The sequence below is a fragment of the Balaenoptera borealis genome (genome assembly GCF_965194805.1).
Source record: "Balaenoptera borealis genome assembly, chromosome: 4".
In the NCBI taxonomy this organism is placed as follows: domain Eukaryota; kingdom Metazoa; phylum Chordata; class Mammalia; order Artiodactyla; family Balaenopteridae; genus Balaenoptera; species Balaenoptera borealis.
In genome coordinates this window covers 33,341,757-33,365,568 of record NC_138861.1, presented here as the reverse complement: position 1 = coordinate 33,365,568, position 23,812 = coordinate 33,341,757, and the positions used below count along the sequence as shown (strand labels likewise).

The window sequence follows — 23,812 nt, the reverse complement described above, 5'->3', positions numbered from 1 at the left end:
TACAGACACAGCCCTGGTCTTGGTTCTGTCTGTAGACAGCTATGTGACCAGAGCAAGGTAGTTCATGTTTCTTAACCTTCGTTTCTTTATCTTTAAAATAGGGAGGTGTAATTGGATGGTGTCTAAAGTCCCTTCCAGTGCCTAAGTACACCTTAATAAAGGTCACAAGTCAGTTACCAGCATATTGTCAAATTCATCCATGTTATATTAATCCTCAATACCATCTGATTTGAACCTGAAGGAATTCCTCTGGTCTAAACATCTTCATTTTCCAGAAGAGAAAAAAAAGTGAAGAGAAACTGAATGTCTTGTCCAGTGTTACACAAGTAGGTAAAACTGGGGTCTACCATGTGTCTTGGAGGCCCAGTTTAATCCTTCACCAGCAGTTCATTCAGCCAATAGGGGGCACAAGGCATGTGCTCTACACTGTGCTGCTTCAACATATTCGCTTCAATTACAAACCAGGTCTACGCATCCCTAAAATCTAGAGTTACCATACGCTTGGGGCTTTCAACCCCATATGTAGTGATGAAAACTAAAGGGAAGTATTGGTAGATTTTGAATCGTTTTAATTTCACACCTTAGATCTAACAATCCTGTACCAGCAGCACCACTGGCAAAATGCTGCTGCAATGCCACTTACTTCACCCCACTTATTTCCAAATAACTACTTTCTGAGTCAGAACAACTCAGGTAAACATGCCACCCATAACTGCTCTGAATAAACTCTGCTTCATTCTAACTCATTGTCACCCAATGAACAGTTTTCTACCTTTGAGGAATGGGGAAGATGGAAATTTCACAATCTCCTTTACACTGTGGCCACGACACCACGCTCTGGCTTTTATACTGGGACCTCTGGGATCTTGGTCCAACGTGGCTTCATGATAATAATGGCAAATATTATTATATATTTACACATTTACTGTTTCTTGAATAAATCAGTTGCGGGGAAGGAGAATGATTAATCTTGGGCAGTTCCTAGTTAGATTAAGAAACAGCAAGGGCAGCTGGCTCCCTCTTTGGAAATCTGCCTCATGGGTTCTGGAGAAATCAGATAGTTTTTAGAATGCCAAGGCATGCTCAGGAACTAATGCCACATCTGTGAAAATCCCTTGAGAGAGAGAAGGAAATTGGATCTCAGTTTGGCAGCCCAAAGCTAGACAGAGTCGGGGACCAGAAGTGGAGGATGGGATGAGGAGGGAGGTTCTAGTTGCTGTATCCTGTTCCCTCCCTCATCTTCCCTGAAAGACAGGATTAGGAGATGCCTGCTTCACTTGACTGACACTTGCTGGCTGGGCCTGGACTGTGCGGCACTCAGAAAACTGTCAACATAATTGCATAAGCCCATACCCTGAGTCCAAGTAATTGCTCTTTCCATCACTACTACCAGACAGTGGGGCACCAACAGCAAGAGACTGGGAAGGATCCTTGGGAAACAAGGTATCAGAAGAGTGGAGAGTTGTGGAGCTGTTAAATCCAGAAAGCAACAGTAAAGGGTCTTCAACCTGAAGGGTGCCCCAAACAACACATTTGGAGAACCACAGCTACAGCCAAGGGCTTTGTCTTTTGGCTGATAATACTAGGCTAACAATAATCTCAATTGAAGAAAGATAAACTTATAGGGAAGAATATATAGTGGGAACTCCATAAAAGAGTGACAAAGACTGGAAATAAGTATGCCAGATGGGGAAAGCCTACTGGAACAGATAAGAATTTAAACCAGAATTTAAAAAAATAATAAATTCCTTGTAGAACACTAAGAAGTACTTTGGAAACATGAATCAGGAGGAAGAAATTATGAAGAAATAACTGGGTATAATAAATATTTTAAAAATAAGTGATAAAGTAAGGAATTAAGTAAATAGCTTGAATGCCAGAATGAATACTGCTGGACAGTGAAAGAATGAGCTACACGGTTAGATCAGGCACTGTCCTCAAAGGCTTCAGGGACGAACGGTTAGAAGGGGAAAATGAAGGAAGACTCAAGTGACATAGAGGATGAAAGCAGAAATTTCAACTTCTGTCCACTTGTGGTCTGGCAAAAAAAGGGGGGGGGGGGGCATAAATGAGAAAATAATCATCAAAATTTTTCTAAAATTGCAAATATAAAACCTCAAAATAAAGAAGACAATAGAGTGGCAAAGAACATAAATTAAAAACAAACCCAAACTCAGTCAGGAATATTTTAGTGGCATTCAAGAACAGTCAAGCCAAGCAGAAACTTCAGAAATATTCATTAGCGTGAAAGTGGACAAATATCAGACAGACATCAGGTTCTTGAAAGAAACAACAGACGCAAGAAGACAATGGAGTAGAGACCCTACAATGTTGAAGAAAAATAATCTTGTACCTAGAATTAAATATCCAGGGAAACCATTATTTAAATGTGCAGATAAAATTAATATAGCCACAGGCATATGATATCTCTGAAGAATTCACCCTTCATTGATCCTGTTTGAAATAATTTTTGGAGGAAGCAGAAAGATATAGGAAGCAAAGATAAGTAAAGAACTTAGAGTCTACTACTGTTTAAATAAGCAAAACAAATCAAGCACTTAGAATACTGCTTAGCATGTAGTAAGTACTCAGTGAAAATGAGCTGTTACTCTTATCTCTGTCTTCAGTACTCTCTTAAATAGTTGCATAGAAACCAATATCCTCACCGTTTCTCAAGACGAAAGAAAATGCTGTTTAAAGTTCTATGTTAAGGGGAAGGTCTTCAAGATGGTGGAGGAGTAAGACATGGAGATCACCTTCCTCCCCACAAATACATCAAAAATATATCTACATGTGGAACAACTCCTACAGAACACCTACTGAACGCTGGCAGAAGACCTCAGACCCCCTCAAAGGCAAGAAACTCCCCACGTACCTGGGTAGGGCAAAAGAAAAAACAGAGACAAAAGAATAGGGACGGGCCCTGCACCAGTGGGAGGGAGCTGTGAAGGAGGAAAGGTTTCCACACACTAGGAAGCCCCTTCACTGGCAGAGACAGGGGGTGGCCGGGGGGAAGCTTCGGAGCCACGGAAGAGAGAGCAGCCATGGGGGTGCGGAGGGCAACGCGGAGAGATTCCCACACGGAGGGTCGGTGCCGACCAGCACTCACCAGCCCGAGAGACTTGTCTGCTCACCCGCCGGGGAGGGCAGGGCTGGGAGCTGAGGCTCGGGCTTCGGAGTTCAGATCCGAGGGAGAGGACTGGGGCTGGCTGCGTGAACACAGCCTGAAGGGGCTAGTGCGCCACAGCTAGCCGGGAAGGAGTCTGGGAAAAAGTCTGGACCTGCTTAAGAGTTAAGAGACCATTGTTTTGGGGTGCACGAGGAGAGGGAATTCAGAGCACAGCCTAAATGAGCTCCAGAGAAGGGCGCAGGCTGCGGCTATCAGCGCGGACACCAGAGACGGGCATGAGATGCTAAGGCTGCTGCTGCCGCCACCAAGAAGCCTGTGTGCAAGCACAGGTCACTCTCCACACCTCCCCTCCCGGGAGCCTGAGCAGCCCGCCACTGTCAGAGTCCCGTGATCCAGGGACAACTGGCCCAGGAGAACACAAAATGCATCTCAGGTTGGTGCAATGTCACACCAGCCTCTGCCACTGCAGGCTCACCCCACATTCTGTACCCCTCCTTCCCCCTGGCCTGAATTAGCCAGAGGCCCCTAATCAGCCGCTCCTTTAACCCCCTCCTGTCTGGGCAAAGAACAGACACCAGAGGGTGACCTACATGCAGAGGCGGGGCCAAATCCAAAGCTGAACCCTGGGAACTGTGCGAACAAAGAAGAGAAAGGGAAATCTATCCATGCAGCCTCAGGAGCAGTGGATTAAATCTCTACAATCAACTTGATGTACCCTGCATCTGTGGAATACCTGAATAGACAACGAATCATCCCAAAACTGAGGCAGTGGACTTTGGGAGCAACTGTAGACTTGGGGTTTGCTGTATGAGACTGAAAAGTTTCTGAATTTTATGTTTATCTTAGTATAGTTTTTACTGTTTGTTATCATTGGTGGATTTGTTTATTGGTTTGGTTGTTCTCTTTTTTTTAATTACTTTAAAATTTTTTTATTTTAATTTTTTTTATTTTAATAGCTTTATTTAGTTTATTAATTTATTAATTTACTTCTCCATTTTCTTCAGAGCCATGTGGCTGACAGGGTATTGGTGCTCCAGCTGGGTGTCAGGCCTGAGCCTCTGAGGTGGGAAAGCCGAGTTCAGGACATTGGAACATGAGAGAACACCTGGCCCCACATAATATCAATCAGTGAGAGATCTCCCAGAGATCTCCATCTCAATGCAAAGACCCAGCTCCAATCAACAACCATCAAGCTCCAGTGCTGGACACCCCACGCCAAACAACTAGCAAGACAGGAACACAACCCCACGCATTAGCAGAGAGACTGCCTAAAATCATAATAACATCATAGACACCCCAAAACACACCACCGGACGTGGTCCTGTACACCAGAAAGACAAGATGCAGCCACATCCACCAGAACACAGGCACCAGTCCCCTCCACCAGGAAGCCTACACAACCCACTAAATCAACCTTACCCACTGGGGGCAGACAGCAAAAACAATGGGAACTAAAAACCAGCAGACTGCAAAAAGGAGATCCCAAACACAGTAAGTTAAGCAAAATGAGAAGACAGAGAAATACACAACAGATGAAGGAGCAAGGTAAAAACACACCAGACCAAACAAATGAAGAGGAAATACGTGGTCTACCTGAAAAAGAATTCAGAGTAATGATAGTAAAGATGATCCAAAATCTTGGAAATAGAATGGAGAAAATAAAAGAAACATTTAACCACGACCTAGAAGAACTAAACAGCAAACAAACAATGATGAACAAAATAAGTGAAATTAAAAATCCTCTAGAAGGGACCCATAGCAGAATAACTGAGGCAGAAGAACGGATAAGTGAACTGGAAGATAAAATACTAGAAATAACTGCTGCAGAGCAGAATAAAGAGAAAAGAATGAAAAGAATTGAGGAGAGTCTCAGAGACCTCTGTGACAGCAATGCATCAACATTCAAATTATAGGGGTAAGAGAAGAGGAAGAGAAAAAGAAAGGGACTGAGAAAATATTTGAAGAGATTATACTTGAAAACTTCCCTAATGTGTGAAACGATATACTCAATCAAGTCCAGGAAATGCAGACAGACCCATACAGGATAATCCAAGGAGAAACACGCCAACACACATATTAATCAAACTGCCAAAAATTAAATACAAAGAAAAAATATTAAAAGCAGCAAGGGAAAAGCAACAAATAACATACAACAGAATCCCCATAAGGTTAACAGCTGATCTTTCAGCAGAAACTCTCCAAGCCAGAAGGGAGTGGCAGGACATATTTAAAGTGATGAGAGAGAAAAACCTACAACCAAGATTTCTCTACGCAGCAAGGATCTCATTGAGATTTGACAGAGAAATTAAAACCTTTACAGACAAGAAAATGTTAAGAGAATTCAGCACCACCAAACCAGCTTTGCAACAAATGCTAAAGGAGCTTCTCTAGGTGGGAAAAACAAGAGAAGGAAAGGACCTACAAAAACAAATCCAAAACAATTAAGAAAATGGTCATAGGAACATACATATAGATGATGACCATAAATGTAAATGGATTAAATGCTCCAACCAAAAGACACAGACTGGCTGAATGGATGTAAAAACAAGACCCATATATATGCTGTCTACAAGAGACCCACTTCAGACCTAGGGACACATACAGACTGAAAGTGAGGGGATGGAGAAAGATATTCCATGCAAATGGAAATCAAAAGAAAGCTGGAGTAGCAATTCGCATATCAGACAAAATAGACTTTAAAATAAAAACTATTACAAGAGACAAAAAAGGACACTACATAATGCTCAAGAGATCAATCCAAGAAGATATAACAATTATAAATATTTATGCACCCAATATACGAGAACCTCAATACATAAGGCAAATGCTAACAGCCATAAAAGAGGAAATCGACAGTAACACAATCATAGTAGGGGACTTTAACACCCCACTTTCACCAAGCGACAGATCATCCAAAATGAAAATCAATAAGGAAACACGAGCTGTAAATGACACATTAAACAAGAAGGACTTAATTGATATTTACAGGACAATCCATCCAAAAACAACAGGATACACTTTCTTCTCAAGTGCTCATGGAACATTCTCCAGGAGAGATCATATCTTGGGTCACAAATTAAGCCTTGGTAAATTTAAAAAGATTGAAATTGGGGGCTTCCCTGGTGGCACAGTGTTTGAGAATCTGGCTGCCAATGCAGGGGACACGGGTTCGAGCCCTGGTCTGGGAAGACCCCACATGCCGCGGAGCAACTAGGCCCGTGAGCCAAAACTACTGAGCCTGCGTGTCTGGAGCCTGTGCTCTGCAACAAGAGAGGCCGTGACACTGAGAGGCCCACGCACTGTGATAAAGAGTGGCCCCTGCTCGCCGCAACTAGAGAAAGCCCTCGCACAGAAACGAAGACCCAACACACCCAAAAATAAATAAATAAATAAATAAATAAATAAATTGGGGAAAAAAAAAACTTCTTCCTTTAAAAAAAAATTGAAATCATATCAAGCTTCTTTTCCTACCACAATACTATGAGACTGTGTATTAATTACAGGAAAAAGACTAAAAAATACAAACATATGGAGGCTAAACAATGCACTACTAAATAACCAAGAGATCACTGAAGAAATCAATGAGGAAATCAAAAAATACCTAGAAACAAATGACAATGAAAACACGATGACCCAAAACCTATGGGATGAAGCAAAAGCAGTTCTAAGAGGGAAGTTTATAGCAATACAATCCTACCACAAGAAACAAGAAACAACTCAAATAAACAACCTAACCTTACACCTAAAGCAATTAGAGAAAGAAGAACAAAAAACCCCAAAAGTTAGCAGAAGGAAAGAAATCATAAAGTTCAGATCGGAAATAAATGAAAAAGAAATGAAGGAAACAATAACAAAGATCAATAAAACTAAAAGCTGGTTCTTTGAGAAAATAAAAAAACTGATAAACCATTAGCCAGAATCATCGAGGAAAACAAGTGAAAAGACTCATAGCGACAGAATTAGAAATGAAAAAGGAGAAGTAACAACTGACACTGCAGATATACAAAGGATCCTGAGAGATTATGACAAGCAACTATATGCCAGTAAAATGTACCACCTGGAAGAAATGGACAAATTCTTAGAAAAGCACAACCTTCAGAGACTGAACCAGGAAGAAAAAGAAAATATAAACAGACCAATCACAAGCACTGAAATTGAAACTGTGACTAAAAATCTTCCAACAAACAAAAGCCCAGGACCAGATGGCTTCACAGGTGAATTCTATCAAACATTTAGAGAAGCGCTAACACCTATCCTTCTCAAACTCTTGCAAAATATAGCAGAGGGAGGAACACTCCCAAACTCATTCTACGAGGTCACCATCCCCCGATACCAAAAACAGACAAAGATGTCACAAAAAAAGAAAATTAAAGGCCAATATCACTGATGAACATAGATGCAAAAATCCTCAACAAAATAGCAGCAAACACAATCCAACAGCACATTAAAAGGATCATACAGCATTATCAAGTGGGGTTTATCCCAGGAATGCAAGGATTCTTGAATATATGCAAATCAATCAATGTGATACACCATATTAACAAACTAAAGGATAAAAACCATGTGATAATCTCAATAGATGTAGAAAAAGCTTTAGACAAAATTCAACACCCATTTATGATAAAAACTCTCCAGAAAGTGGGCACAGAGGGAACCTACCTCAACATAATAAAGGCCATATACAACAAACCCACAGCCAACATTGTTCTCAATGGTTAAAAAACCACTTCCACTAAGATCAGGAACAAGACAAGGTTGACCATTCTCACCACTATTATTCAACATAGTTTTGGATGTTTTAGCCACAACAGTCAAGAAGAAAAGGAAATAAAAGGAATCCAAATCAGAAAAGAAGAAGTAAAGCTTTCACTGCTTGCAGATGACATGATACTATACATAGAGAATCCTAAAGACGCTACCAGAATACTACGAGAGCTAATCAATGAATCTGGTAAAGTAGCAGGATACAAAATTAATGCACAGAAATCTCTTGCATTCCTATACGCTAATGAAAAAAAATCTGAAGGAGAAATTAAAGAAACACGCCCATTTACCATTGCAACTAAAATAATAAAATACCTAGGAATAAACCTACCCAAGGAGACAAAAGACCTGTATGCAGAAAGCTATAAGACACTGATGAAAGAAATTAAAGATGATACAAATAGATGGAGAGACATACCATGTTCTTGGATTGGAAGAATCAACATTGTGAAAATGACTCTACTACCCAAAGCAATCTACAGATTCAATGCAATCCCTATCAAACTACCACTGGCATTTTTCACAGAACTAGAACAAAAAATTGCATAATTTGTATGGAAACACAAAAGACCCCAAATAGCCAAAGCAATCTTGCGAAAGAAAAACGGAACTGGAAGAATCAGGCTCCCTGACTTCAGACTATACTACAAAGGTACAGTAATGAAGACAGTATGGTACTGGCACAGAAATAGAAATATAGATCAATGGAACAGGATAGAAAGCCCAGAGGTAAACCCACGCACATATGGTCACCTTATCTTTGATAAAGGAGGCAAGAATATACAATGGAGAAAAGACAACCTCTTCAATAAGTGGTGCTGGGAAAACTGGACAGCTACATGTAAAAGAATGAAAGTAGAACACTCCGTAACACCATACACAAAAATACACTCAAATTGGATTTAAGACCTAAATGTAAGGTCAGACACTATAAAACTGTTAGAGGAAAACATAGGCAGAACACTCTATGAAATAAATCACAGCAAGATCCTTTTTGACCCACCTCCTAGAGAAATGGAAATAAAAACAAAAATAAGCAAATGGGACCTAAGGAAACTTAAAAGCTTTTGCACAGCAAAGGAAACCATAAACAAGACGGAAAGCAGCTCTCAGAATGGGAGAAAATATTTGCAAATGAAGCAACTGACAAAAGATTAATCTCCAAAATATACAAGCAACTCATGCAGCTAAATATCAAAAAAAACAAACAACCCAATCCAAAAATGGGAAGAAGACCTAAACAGACATTTCTCCCAAGAAGATATACAGATTGCCAACAAACACATGAAAGGATGCTTAACATCACTAATTATTAGAGAAATACAAATCAAAACTACAATGAGGTATCACTTCACCCCAGTCAGGATGGCCATCATCAAAACATCTACAAACAATAAATGCTGGAGAGGGTGTGGAGAAAAGGGAACCCTCTTACACCGTTGGTGGGAATGTGAATTGATACAGCCACTATGGAGAACAGTGGAGGTTCCTTAATAAACTAAAAAAAGAACTACCATATGACCCAGCAATCCCACTACTGGGCATATACCCTGAGAAAACCATAATTCAAAAAGAGTCATGTACCACAATGTTCACTGCAGCACTATTTACAATAGCTAGGACATGGAAGCAACCTAAGCGTCCATCAACAGATGAATGGATATAGAAGATGTGGCACATTTATACAATGGAATATTACTCAGCCAAAAAAAGAAATGAAATTGAGTTATTTGTAGTGTGGTGGATGGACTTAGAGACTGTCATACAGAGTGAAGTAAGTCACAAAGAGAAAAACAAATACCATATGCTAACACATATATATGGAATCTAAAAAAAAAAAAAAGGTTCTGAAGAACCTAGGGGCAGGACAGGAATAAAGAGGCATACGCAGACATAGAGAATGGACTTGAGGACACGGGGAGGGGCTGGGGTAAGCTGGGACGAAGTGAGAGAGTGGCATTGACATATATACACTACCAAATGTAAAATAGATAGTGGGAAGCAGCCGCATAACACAGGGAGATCAGCTCCGTGTTTTGTGACCACCTAGAGGGGTGGGATAGGGAGGGTGGGAGGGAGACACAAGAGGGAGGGTATATGGGGATATATGTATACTTGTAGCTGATTCACTTTGTTATACAGCAGAAACTAACACAACATTGTAAAGTAATTATACCCCAATAAAGATGCTAAAAAAAAAAAAAAAAGAAATAGAGGGATTGGGTTTCTCAGTCAGAAGTGAATCATGTTTGCAAGTGACGGTGAAATTAAATGAGTGATTGAAAATGTACGAACGCTAGATAGAGGCAAATGAAGTGATACTTAATGGAGCATGGTTCCAGAGGAGATGAGAAAGTTTGTAATTAAAAGCACATGTGTTTGACATATACACACTACTATATATATAATAGATAACTAATAATGACCTACTGTAGAGCACTGGGAACTCTTCTCAATACTCTGTAATGACCTATATGGGAAAAGAATCTAAAAAAGTTGGATATATGTATACGTATATCCAATTCACTTTGCTGTACAGCAGAAACTAACAAAACACTGTAAATCAACTATACTCTAAGAAAAATGTTTAAAAAAAAGAAAAAGTTGTATGTTAAGTATGATGTTTACCAGAGATTTTTTAGTAGGAATCATTCATTCATTCATTTATTCATGTATTTATTTGGATGATCCCATCTAATCTTATCAAGCTCTTATTTAAGAGCTTGATAATAACTTTTTCTGCATGCCTTAAGATCATATTGATAGATTTTCTAATATTGGGCCATCCAAACAAGCTTTAAGTAAACTCTGTTTGATTGTGGTAAGAGTGTCTTCCTGCTGTGCTGAGTACTTTACTGTTGTGTTATGTTAGCTAACATTTTATTTAGTGTTGAAAAATGCTATTCATTTTTTGTTACTCTTCTGCCTGCCTGGCCATCTTGCTGAACTCGCTTACTAGTCTTGGTAGTTTGTTAATATTCACAGCTTTCATTTATAAACAATGGTAATTTTTATCTCCTCCCTTTTAATCTTTATGCCTCTTATTAGTTTTTCCAGTGAGGCAGCACCCGCTAGGTGAAGAGTGCAGGCTCTGCAGAGAGACCTGGGTTCAAACTCTAATTCCACCTCACCGTGGAGACTGGCCAAGGCACGTAAACTCTTGCTGCTTCAGTTTCGTCACCTGAAAAGTGGTGAGGAAAACATCTCACAGAGCTTGGGAGGGTTACACAAGTGAAAGTGCTTGGCACGTGGCTGACAATAAATGCGAACCACAGTCCTTTTTCTGTATCCACCAGGTTCAAGGACCCTAACGGATACCAGCGTCTGCAGATGCTCAAGTCCCTTATAGGAAATGATATAGTATTTGCATATGACCTACACTCATCCTCCGATATACTTTGAACCATCTATAGTTTACTTACAATACCTAACACAATGTAAATGTTATGTAAATAGTTGCCAGTGAGTAGCAAATTCAAGTTTTGCTTTATGGAACTTTCTAGAATTTTTTTTCCCCCGAATATTTTCAATCTGCAGTCTGTTGATCCCGAGGATGCAGAACCCGTGGATACAGTAGGCCAACTGTATTGAAATACTTACTAAATGAAATTAAGAATGGGAGATACCTAACCCAATCTTGGAGGCTTAGGGGAAATATTCCCAGAGAAAACAATATCAAAATGACACCTCTGGATCAGGTAAGTGAGTCAGGAGAAAGAGCTAGGAAAAGACACTGGATGAAATAGTCCCAATGAGGGACGTTCACGTCCGTACGTTTAGCGATGAAAGAAAGCATGGTCTCTTTAGAGCATGGACAGTTGTATACTGGGTACCTCAGCTCTTCATGCACAGATATTCACTGCTCCACTATATAATAAGTCCCTAAAAGGAATCATGTTTGGTGCATGTTTTTTGTCCCTCACAGCACTTGGCAGAGAGCCACGTACAGAGAAAGTGCTCAATAAATCATAAATATCTGCCATCGTCTGGGAGAGCTTCCGGTCTGTCGTTAGCCTACCTGATTCAAAACCATCCCTAGAAGCCAATGCTTTATGAACTGCAGAAGCTGAGAAATGTGCCTTAGAGGTCAAAACGCAGAAGAGACATACCTCAATATCAAATCTAACAAGCCATCATAAAACCACATGTCTGAAGTTTGAGAAGTCCTGCACGAAGCAATGAAAAGGAGGATCTTGCTTTCTAGGGGTAGAGTCGAAAGATATGAAATATAGATTTTTTTTTTTAATTTGACATTTGGAATTACTGCAAATTTTAAAGTGACAATGTTGTTATGACTGCATATTCGTTCTCTTGGATTCTCAGGAAAAAATCCACCAAATAAATTAAATATTAACAATACTACAATTTTTACAAAATTCCTCTCATCTTTTTTGTACTTTCGAATTTTTTTTTTCAAAATACTTAGCAAATACTGTTGAAGTAGGAAGACGAAAGGATTTCTACTTGAAGGAATTTAGAAAATAGGGTGTGGCTTGCTTCTACTTCCTTTCTTTAATTGAAGCATTTACTTTGCAATTTATAAAATTCTCCTTTCAAATAATAAAACTGGCAAAAAAAAAAACTATTAACCTATTTCTTTTCTCAGTTCTAAAAACCTCATATTAATCTAAGAAGCTCATCTGTATCATCTAAAAATGAGTGTAAGGATTCTATCTGTAGCCTGGCCCAAATGAGACTCTCAGGAAATTCTATTTCCCTTCCTGATCCTGACAATAAAGCATATGCTGGGACATTCCAACAGCTATGTGATCACCAGTGACTTATTTCCAGTCAAACTCCTTTTCTCAGAACTTGATATTACTTGACCCCTCAGCAATATGTGATAGATTACTGACAACAAAAATAACATTATTAAAGCTCTACTGTGTACCAAGCAAGTGCTTAGCACACAAGGACACAGTGTTTCCCAAACTTCAGCCCCTCCAACTCCATCACAATTCTTGTCATCCTTTGTACCACCTGTATCATTTACTTGAGGAGAGGGGCAATGTGAACACGAGTCAATATAGAAAATACTGCAAATACTTAGAGAAGTATCCATCAGTGGGGACAGAACAGAGGAGGGGTGTGATCAATATTTCCAGGTGGCTAGAGAGGAGGTAAAGTTGAGGTTTTGCCGAGAGAACTTCATGGAGAAAGGGACTCATAGAGGGAACACATGGGTGGTTGGTTGCCAGAGGTGGGGGGAAAAATGCATGCAGCAGGTCAAAAGGTACAAACTTGTAGTTATAATACAAATAAGTCATGGGGATGTAATGTACAGCACGATGACTCTGGGTAACAATACTACAGTGCATACCTGAAAGTTGCTAAGAGAATAAATTTTAAAAGTTCTCAGCATAAGAAAAAAATTATAACTATCTATGGTGACACACATTAACTAAACTTATGGTGGTGATCATTTTGTCATATACACGAATGTTGAATCATTATGTTGTACACCTGAAACTCACATGACGTTATATGTCAATTATACCTCAATTAAAAAAAGAAAAGAAAAGATGTGGGTGTAAGAATAGGCATATGGCGAATATAAAATCCATCACGAGAGGAGCAGACAGAGTGGGTAGGACAGGCAAGCAAGGGCTAGAACGTGTGAAAAGCCTAACATTCTCTTTTGAAGACCTGGAAACTGGCCAACGCTTTCCTGAAGACATTGCCTGAACATTTCCTCTTCCAGAGTGCGCAGCTCAGTAACAGACCCTCTGGTCTTCATATATGACCCCAAACCTTCTCTACATACATTTGCCTCCTGGGGAAACATTCCGACAGTCAATGGCTTCAGTCAATAATTCTTGACTATTAACCCATAAACTAAAATCTCTTGTACTAATAGCTCACGCGATCTTCAGTGCAGTACTTCTAATGACTTACAGGACATTTTCGGCTTTATGTTCCACTTTTATCTCAATCTTGAGCTTTCCACAATGAAGCTCATCCATTTCCCTGCCTCACGCCCATGTTTTAGCTAGGACCCATATCAGTTCCTGCAATGTTTACTTTTCCTCACTCCCACTCAGTCTTCAGGATCCTCCCTGTACCACCTCTCACTGAATGAAGGCCAGTCAAGGGCTTAGAAGAGTGCCTGGCCCATACTAGGCACTCAAAATTATTTTAAATCAATTCAATGAATAAATAAAATGTATAAATAAATTAGGTCTTCTTTGAAATAGCTCTTCTTTTATTCCCCATTACTTTTAACATATTCTACCCTTTAGCATCCATTCAGCAAATACTTTTTGAGAGACTATCATTTGCCAGGCACTGACGATTGATGGGGATACAGCAATGAATGAAATAACAAAACTACATGCTCTCCTGTAGCTCATGTGCAAATGGAGACAGGTGAGAATTAACAAACAAATAATTAAATAAAACATATATAAGTCCATTGTTCCTTATCTGAAAATCTTAAATCAAAAGGGCTCTAAGAACTGAACGTTTTGCTTAATTTACTGGTTAACAAAACATGAACCGGCATAAGACTACTTATAGTCTGTACTTATTTCACTTTTGAGGAGGTACCTGGATAAGCTTACTATATACCATAGTTGTCACACAGTGTATAGCAAAGGCATTATGTCACTATCTTAGTCTGCTCTGCTAGGGCTGCTGTAACAGAACACCAGAGAGTGGGTGACTCACGCATCAGAAATTTATTTTCTCACATTCTGGAGGCTGGAAGTACAAGAGCAAAGTGCTGGAAGGGTTGGTAAGGTCTTTCAACCTGGCCTGCAGATAGCCACTTTCTCACTATGTCTGCACATGGCCTTTCCTCTGTACATGTCGACTCCTGGAATCTATTCCTCTTCTAATAAAGACAGCAGTCCTACTGGATTAGGGCCCCACTCTTAAGACCTCGTATACCTGAATTACCTCCTGAGAGTCCCGTCTCCAAATACAGTCACACTGGGGGTTGAGCTTCAATATACGGATTTGGTGGGGAGAGGGAGAGACACAACTCAGTCTGTAGAAATGACCTGTCCAAAAACTGAAAAAAATCTTAATTCCAAACACATCTGACCCTAAGAGTTTTGGATAGGGTAGTGTAAACCTGGCAGTATGGCAGGTAGATGTGGGCGTCTGGAGGAGAGTTTGAGCCGAGAATGCTGGTGGGAATGCAACACGAAGTACACCAGTCAGGGAAAGCCTCCCTGCAAAGGGGGTATTTGAGCCAGGCCTCCCATGAAGTAAGGGACTGGGCCACATCTGAGAGAAAACATTCTAAGCAGGGGGAACAGCAAGTTCAAAGACACGGAGACAAGAACAGAGCAGTATGGGTGACGAATAGAAAGGCTGTCGGTGTGACTGAAGCCCTGAGCTAAGGGAGGAGGAACAGATGAGGCAGCAGAGGTATGAATCACTGAGGGCCTTACTGACCACTGTAATGGAACTTGGCTTTTATTGAAGTAAAATGAGATGGCAATAGAGGGTTTTGAATAGAAGAGTGGCGTAACTGGATCAATGCTTTAACAGGATCACAACGTGTGACAGATAATCTTCAAGATGGTGGCCACCAGTCAATGCCTTCCTTCCATGAACAAGCACAACATACTACTCAGCAAGAGGTTGAGTCTACGTCCTCTCCTCTTGAATCTGAGATGGCCTCCTGACTTGCTTTTCGCAATAAAATGAGACAAACGTGACAGTCTGGGAATTCCAGGCCCAGACCTTCAGAGCATCTGCAGTTCCTGCTTCCCTTTTATAGAAGCTGGATACTCTGTAAGGAGTCTGACAGCCCTGAGACCACCATGCTGTGAGGAAGCCCAATCTAGCCATGTGGAAAAGCCAAGTGGAGAAGCATGAGGGAACCCAGCCAACAGCCAGAACTGAGGCCCCATATATGACCCAATTTCTTAAACAATCTCAGGCAGTCCTTTGGAGTCATACCAGCTGAGACCACAGACATTCTGGCATAGAGACAAGTCATTGCCACTGGGTCCTGTCCAAACTTCTAATCTTGGAACTTTAAACAAATAAAATAATTTTTATTTTACACTACTAAATGTGGGGGTAGTTATTTACACAGCAATTAGTAATTGACACTGAAATTGATATGAGATCAGGTGATAGGTAGACACCTGGGGAGTACATAGCAAGGACACTCACTGTGAGTGAGGCTAGGAAGGCAGTGATGAAAATATTATTAGAGGCTGGAGAGAGGGCAACTCATGTTGCATAGTTGCCTGCAATAATATGGAAGAAAGAAAACGTATCTAATAAACTTGTGGACCTGGCTAAGAAAATTTCTGAATGTGATAACTGGCTTCATTTTGCGGCCTAGGATTAATTGCAGGAAGAGAAAGAGGAACTGAAACATTCAAGCCGAATTTAGAAGAAACATTCAACCCAGGACTTGCTAGGTTGGAAAATTAAACTTACTGTCATTCTTATCTCTCGAGACAACACAAGATTCTCAAAGAAAGAAGTAGTCTTAGGGTAAAGATCAAACCCAGGGTCTATTAGTACAACGTACTCTCAGGTTAAAGATCAAATCAAGTATGTGGCTGGAAGATGCCTCATTAAGATCTAGAAAGGATTTAAAGTGGCACCTCATCGACCCTATCAGTGAGACAAAGGTGTTTCTAAAGACCTCGAAGGCTTTTCCTACAGCATTCTGACTCACAGCCAAAGTAAACTGGAGCCTGTCTCAAGAGTTTTCTGGGTATGTCTTTTCCAATGGAGTGAACCTCAATAAAGTTTACAGGAAGCCCCCAAGGTTTATAAGAAAATTGTACCCCCCCCAAAAAAAAGCACCACCAGCTAAACAAAAAAGAAGGACACAAAAAAAAGTCTCTAGATCCCTAACTCACCATAAGCAGGAAGCACCCTGCTCAACTGCTAGCAAGAGCTATTTCTTATGGAAAAGGAAGAATCAAAGGAGAAGCCTTTAACTTCTCAGCCAGCCCAGCTGATGTGCCAGATGCACAAATGAAGAAACCTTCTTGGGTGTTTCATTCCCAGCAGCCTTAGAGGAACCGACCAGCTGCATGTAGCCCAGACTGCAGAATCATGACAAATAACAAATTTTTGTCTTTTAAGCCACTGCATTCTGGAGTGGTTTTTGTTTGTTTGTTTTGTGGTTTTGTTTGTTTGCTTAATGCAGATAAGTAAAAACAGATAACTGAAATCTTCTTGGGGTGGGGGTGGGGGGAGGGACAAGTATAGCAACAGAGAGACCACCTCTTGCCACTATACCATGAGACGTGATTAACGGTGGCCTGGGCCCATGTGGCAGCAGTGAAGATGGTAAGCAGGTCAGATGTGGGATCTATCTTGGAGGCACAGCTGAATGATTTAGCAGATTAAATGTGGGGTGTGAGGAAACAAGAAGTAAGGACACCTCCACGGCTAACTGATTGGTTATCTATGCAGCTACAAGAATGGATTTGCCATCGAGGGAGATGAAGAAGACAGTGGGAGAAGCAGTTTTGGGGGTTAAGTCAGGAATCCAGTGAAGTACTAGATATCCAATCAGAGATGGTGAAGAGGCGTCTATGTATGAGTCTGGAGTTCAGAGAAAGCTCATGACTCCAGACATACATTTATGAATCACCACTTAGGAAGGTGCCGAAAGCCATGAGACTGAGATCACCAAGGGACTGAGCACAGAGAAAAGGTCATGAGCTGAGCCCACAGATGCCTACATTTAGAGGTTAAGAAAGTAAGGAACTGGCAAAAGAGACTGCAATAGGTGCTGGTGAGGAAAAAGGACAATAAGGAGAGGGGATGGCCTGGAAGCCAAATGAAGAACTTTCTAGTTCTGCTGACAGGTCACCTAGGAAGAGAACCCAGCACTAATCACTGGATTTAACAAGGGTTCTTGGTGCCTTTGAGAAGTGCATTTTTCATGCAATAGTGGGGATGACCGCCTGGCTGGGTCAAGAGAGGATGAGAAGAGAGACCCTGGAGACAGCATAGAGTTGACTTTGAAAGTTGTCCTATAAAATGGGGACAGAAAAACCACGTGGTAGCTGGAGAGAAACATGAGGTCAACAGAGACTTTTTGTTTTTTGTGTCTAATGGGAGAAATTATAGCATGTCTGCATGGTGATGGGAAAGACTTGTTAGAGAGGGAAGAAAATTGATGATGAATTTAAAAAAAAACAAAAAAGAATTACTAGAGATATGTCCTTGAGCAGATAATAGGAATGAGACTACATCCCTGAATAAGTGCAATAGATTTCTGGCTGGTTTCCTCAGCTCCAATTTGTTCTTTTCTTCAATAAATCCTACCCCAGACTTATTTTCCTAAAATAGTGTTTTTATTATAACGTTCCAGCAATGTGTTTTGCTATGTTACTTATGTTTCCTACCTGTTTTTGCATGCCTCTGCTTAGCTGTCAAATTGTTCAGTGATCACTGAGGTCAATACAAGTCAACTATGTGTCCAACCCCTGGCTGGGGACGCGGGACACACTGCCCTGTCTTTATTCAAAACGTAAGTGTAGAGACAGACACATAATAAGATGAATTTACAGAGAGAAAAGCTATTATAGGGGCTGTAGACAGCACCAAATAAATTCATATCAGGGAGAGAATAATTCTGCCTGGGCAGTAGAAAGGGGCAGCAAAAGTTAGAGACGGTGGGCTTTGTGAGTAGGACATTCAAAGGCTGATAAGGAATACAGCAAATGTGTCTAGAGCGCAGAGCAGGTATGATGGAGATGAGGAGGCAAAGGCTGTCCAAGCCCGACTGGAGCCCACTCCTCACTCCTTTCAGTGGGAAGCCTCTACTGCAGCCACACTCCCTTCTTTACTGCCCCCACCAGGCGTGAACACACATACTTTCTTTTAAGCACCGTGAGCCATGGCAGTCCAGAAACCACGGGTAGGGGATGGGGATGAGGCTGAACTAGATCAGAGCTCTTCGAAGTGAGGGACGGGCACTCCTGGGGAACCCCCATGACTTTCCAAGGTCTGCATGACCACAGGGAGCTCTAAAGAAATGAATTTCCAGACCCACTACTTCCTTGGGTGCCCCTTTATGTAAGTGATATGCCTGTAATGTGCCTGAGGCAAAGCAGATTTCTAGCAAGTTCTCTTTTCCCGCTTCCTCTTTCATAATGATGCTTCTCCAATTTTACGAAAGAAAGGTGGACCTCTCCCCCATCCAGAATCCTACCATGCGCCTTGCCTGTCCAAGGTGCCAAATACAGGGCCAAGTGGAAAAACTGATATTAGAGGTACCTTCTTTAGTCAAAGCAGTGATATCCACACTACCCACCTCTACTCTGATATACATTTCCAATGTAGTTTAGTTTTACGCTAATAAGTACTTATCAAAAGTGAATGCGGGGGTCTCCCTGGTGGCGCAATGGTTAAGAATCCGCCTGCCAATGCAGGAGACACGGGTTCGATCCCTGGTCCGAGAAAATCCCACATGCCGCGGAGCAACTAAGCCTGCTTACCACAACTACTGAGCCTGCGCTCTAGAGCCCTTGAGCCACAACTACTGAGCCCGTGTGCCACAGCTACTGAAGCCCACGCACCTAGAGCCCGTGCTCCGCAACAAGAGAAGCCACCGCAATGAGAAGCCCGCGCACCACAATGAAAAGTAGCGCCCGCTCGCCGCAACTACAGAAAGCCTGCGCACAGCAACAAAGACCCAACGCAGCCAAAAAAAAAAAAAAAAAAAGTGAATGGGATATTTTGGTTAATTGTGTACTAATAATATTTAAAATAACATAACGAATAATTTTAACAATATAGTTATGTATTTTAGAAAATGAAATCTCACTGTATATGCTTATTTTTGGTGCTGAGGAGTAAGGAGAGCAAAAAAGTTGGGAAAATATATTGTAAAATATCTAAGACGTGCAATTAAAAAATAATTATTTGAAAATGTTAGCAGTCAGGGCTAACAGTTTGCCAAGGGTACAGCTAACCCTTGGACAACAGCAGGGTCAGGGGCGCCAACACTGCAATCAGTGGAAAATCCGCTGTAATTTTCAGCAGGCCCTGGGTACCGCAGTTGTTCCGTATCCGTGGTTCTGCATCACAGGATTCAACCAACCACGGATCCTGTAGCACCATAGCATTTACTGTCCAAAAAAAGCCTTGTATAAGTGGACCTCGCAGTTCAAACTCCTGCTGTTCAAGGGTCAACATAGTTCCTGCCCCAAATTTTTATCCAAAGGCATATGAGCAGAAGGGCCAGTAAGGAGGCTTCAGTGATACAGCGATCACTGACTATGTCACTGGGCTCGTGTGTCACGACCTTAGAGTCTCCCCACCCCCAACCTCACAGCCCTAATATTTTCCTCTTCTGGGATCATTTTCGGTTTCAATTCCTTTACTTGGCAAAATACTTTCTTGTCACTCTCCTTCAGCATCCGGAAAAGAAACAACTTAGAATATGATCACCTACTATAGGCATTCAGACTTTTTTTACTCCTTCTCATGTGGTCTATATATAGTCCTCTGCTTCTAAAAATGACCTGCCAGGCACCACTAGATTTGCAGCGGGATAAAACACTGGAAAATATATGTGTATACATACTCTGCCTCCAGATATAAATTGTGTACAAATACTAGCGTTGAAATGAACTGAGATCAAAGAGCCTCTTGTTTCCTATTTCTGATTCCAGCACTGAATAACTTTTTAAAAACAACGTGTAACATTCCCTGACATACAGCAAGTTAATAATCATAAATATATATGAAATTGATTATAGTTAGTAACATTACCATTAAATAGTTAGGAGTAAACACTATGAGCAAAACCCACAAATGTTCTCTCAACTTTCCTATGGGATTTTTCCATCCAATCCATAAAATAGGATAGCAGCCAGCACATAAGCAATGCTCAGCCTCAACAGTCTCATGCAGTTATCTGTAATCACTGGGTAAATAAATCGAAGAGGTAATACTGAGTTAAAGAAAGAAGTTGGCTTCTTGCCAACCCGCAGACCATAAAATCTTCTGAAAAGGGGACTTCCCAAATAGTTGACTACATCACTTCCACTGTGATATGTGAGTCTCCTGATCGCTCCCTGAATCCCAGCCTTTTACTCGGATGGATGGATATATAGGTAGATAGATAGATAGATAGATAGATACAGACATATCGATCAATCCACATTTGCCTATTTGTCAAGCTCTATCAGCAAAAACTATGTAAACTGGACAAATGTTTTCATTCAGGAACCATAAAAAAGTTTTTCTCCAAGGAACCAAACACATATAGACGCTCATGTGAATATCATTTGCTCATAAAGATAATCTTTAAATATATAATTAATAATGTCAATTATGCAAGTACCATATAAGCATTAATTTAAAACCAATGTTCCATCATTATATCACTCTGCATTGAAATGAAATAGTGGTTGATTGTCACTGTCAAACTGTGGGAAATATTTCTATGGAAATAATATCGTCCTTCATAAATACCGGTGCCCTTAAATCTGTCTGGGTTCAAACCCCAGCTCTACCACTTTCTCACTCTGTGACTTTGGGAAAGTTATTTAATTACTACTCTATGCTCCAATTTCTTCAGTTATAAAATACAGTCCCTACACCACGTAAGTTTATTATGATAATTTTTTAAAAATAAACACATACTTGGAACAACATCCAGTACATAGTAAGAATTCAGCAAGTGTTAGCTATGATTCATATTATTTCCCATAGTTCAAGCTGTGGACCTAAGACAGTACTCTCTGTATTATCATTAACTATAACTAACCTTCAAAAGAATAGTTACATAATGAATACAACTTAACAGTAAACTCTAAGTGAGATAGGAAGAAAGGGCAGTTTTCTAAGTTTTAAAATGTTTTAAAAACTGTTTAGGGTTCAAGACTCATTTAAAAAGCTCATTAGAGTTATGGCTATTTTCCTCAGAAAAATCCCCTTTACACAACATTTCAGAGCTTCATTCACCGCCTTCCTGAAATCCACCCAGAGCCAGCAAACCTGAGATGGAGAACCTTCTAGGATTTAAAATTCTTCAATTATCAAACTCTATTTCAATAAACTTTAGACCACTGCTTTCTCCCATCCTTCAAGGAAGTTTATAAACATGTATTGCATTGACAAACATTATGTCCTGTGATACAGCTGTTGACATTTACATATTAATTTCATGGATTAAAATGGAAAGCATCGAATTGTTTTTCTTAAACCCACTGGTAACCTGTAGGAAAATCCTAATTCCAGAAACTGTAGCTTCAAATCAGGCTCTGGAGTTGCCACTCCAAGTTAGCAGAGAACAGTGAACCCAAAAGTATGGGAACACTGCCTACCAGAAGTCCAGCGGCCAACCTAACCCCTCTGTCACTCTGCCATAGAGCAGATGATACTGCTGGAAAGGCTGTTCTGAGTATAACCAAAACTTTGACAGGAGAAAACAGAGGAAGAAATACAAGGATGTGCCATTAAAACACAACCAGAACAAACCTTCAGAACTTTCTAAACTTCTTAACTTTATTAAGTAAAACTTTAAATTTTTCATCACTTTTTAAATCTAAAATGGCTATTGCTTGGTCTTCAGTCCTTTCCTTTCTATATCCTTGTGTTCTTCCCTTTGTATCTCCTCCCTCTGTCTATCATGCCCACCACACTGCTTTTTAATAAAAATGACAGGAGTTTAATGTATATTGTACCCTGATGCTTTCCATAGAACAGTCCACCTCTGCACAGCAGGATGCTGTAACCACCTGGATCTAATCTGTTTATTCAATCAAGTCAAAGAAGCCTCTATTCAATTAAGTCAAAGAAGCCTCTTGAAGGCCACTGACAAGATAAGAATGCCTATCAGTTACAAGGACATACCATTACCAGTGTCATAACATTAGACCGTAGCTTTTAAAAACATAATGGAGATAGCTAGTGACAACCACTTCACTTCCAGTTTCTAAACTTCTGACTCACCCTATTTAAGAATCTGTTATAAGCATCACTGAAGAATTAACCTTGCCTTACATATACTTCGAAGATAACAAAATTTTAAATGCATAGAAATTCAAGTTAAATTCAATATATTATAAGGTAAATTCAAACACATTGTATATGCTTGCAACAATCTCAATAACACTTGACAAAATTAACTGGATTTTCCTTTAAAGCCACTTTGAATAAGGATTTCACGGCAGTACAAGTCTCCTGCATTTCTTCCAAGTTTCTAGCACTGATTCTCTGGAAATAATATAAACGGAAGCCTGACTGTCAAACGGTAACCATTCCTGTAGAGTCCTCTCCCAAGGAAGGTTAAGTGTCCTGATCAAAGCAGAGGAGGGTAATTTGATTGACAAAGAGAGAGTCAGACGTGCGGGCTCACACTCAAGCTGGCACCAGCCGGCGGGGAGTTTGGGAGGGGGCAGGGAAGAAGCGGGGAGCTGCGGTACCTTTCTTGAACTTTCTGAGCTCGATGAGGTGCAGAACTCAAGCGCTCTGTGCCGCCGGACCTCGCTTTCTCCGAACCCCGCAGCTGGGCTGGGCTGGCCAGGCGCGCGTCCCTCGCCCTCCGCCGGCCGGCGCGGAGTCGGTGGGTAGCGGAGGGCGGAGCCGAGCGGGGACCCGCTAGCGGACGAGCAATCTGTGCTCGGCTGGAAGCGGAGGATGGCGAGGAGAGCCCGCGACGGCAATAAAGGGTCAGAAGGGGAAATACCTCCGCGCGGAGCGCCACCGAAAACCGAAGTCGCGGTCAAGAGGGCGGGGCGGCCCGGCCGGTAGCCCGTCGCGGGGGGGGAGACGGGTGTGTCCGGCCAGAGCTGGGAGGAGTCCGAGGCGAAGGCTTTCGGGGAGAGTTCCCTCGCCCTTTCAGCCACCAGCACCTCCCCTGCCACAGTGGAGAAGCCAAGCTCTGTACCTCCATCGAGTCCGGGCTACAGAGTCGGGGGCGGCGGGCAGCGCGGCGGGGTGGGCGCGGTCGTCCGGCTCCCTTCCCGGGCG

The 23,812-nt window shown here is 41.2% G+C and overlaps 1 protein-coding gene across 1 annotated transcript in view; it reads right to left on the bottom strand.

The window, feature by feature from the left end:
- Positions 1–23,525, bottom strand: part of IL15 (interleukin 15) — a 92,203-nt gene extending 68,678 nt beyond the window's left edge. The window contains exon 1 of the mRNA XM_082390032.1: positions 23,266–23,525. The gene's annotated coding sequence lies outside the window, so the exon portion shown is untranslated. The remainder of the gene's footprint in view (positions 1–23,265) is intronic.
- Positions 23,526–23,812: the final 287 nt, after the last annotated feature.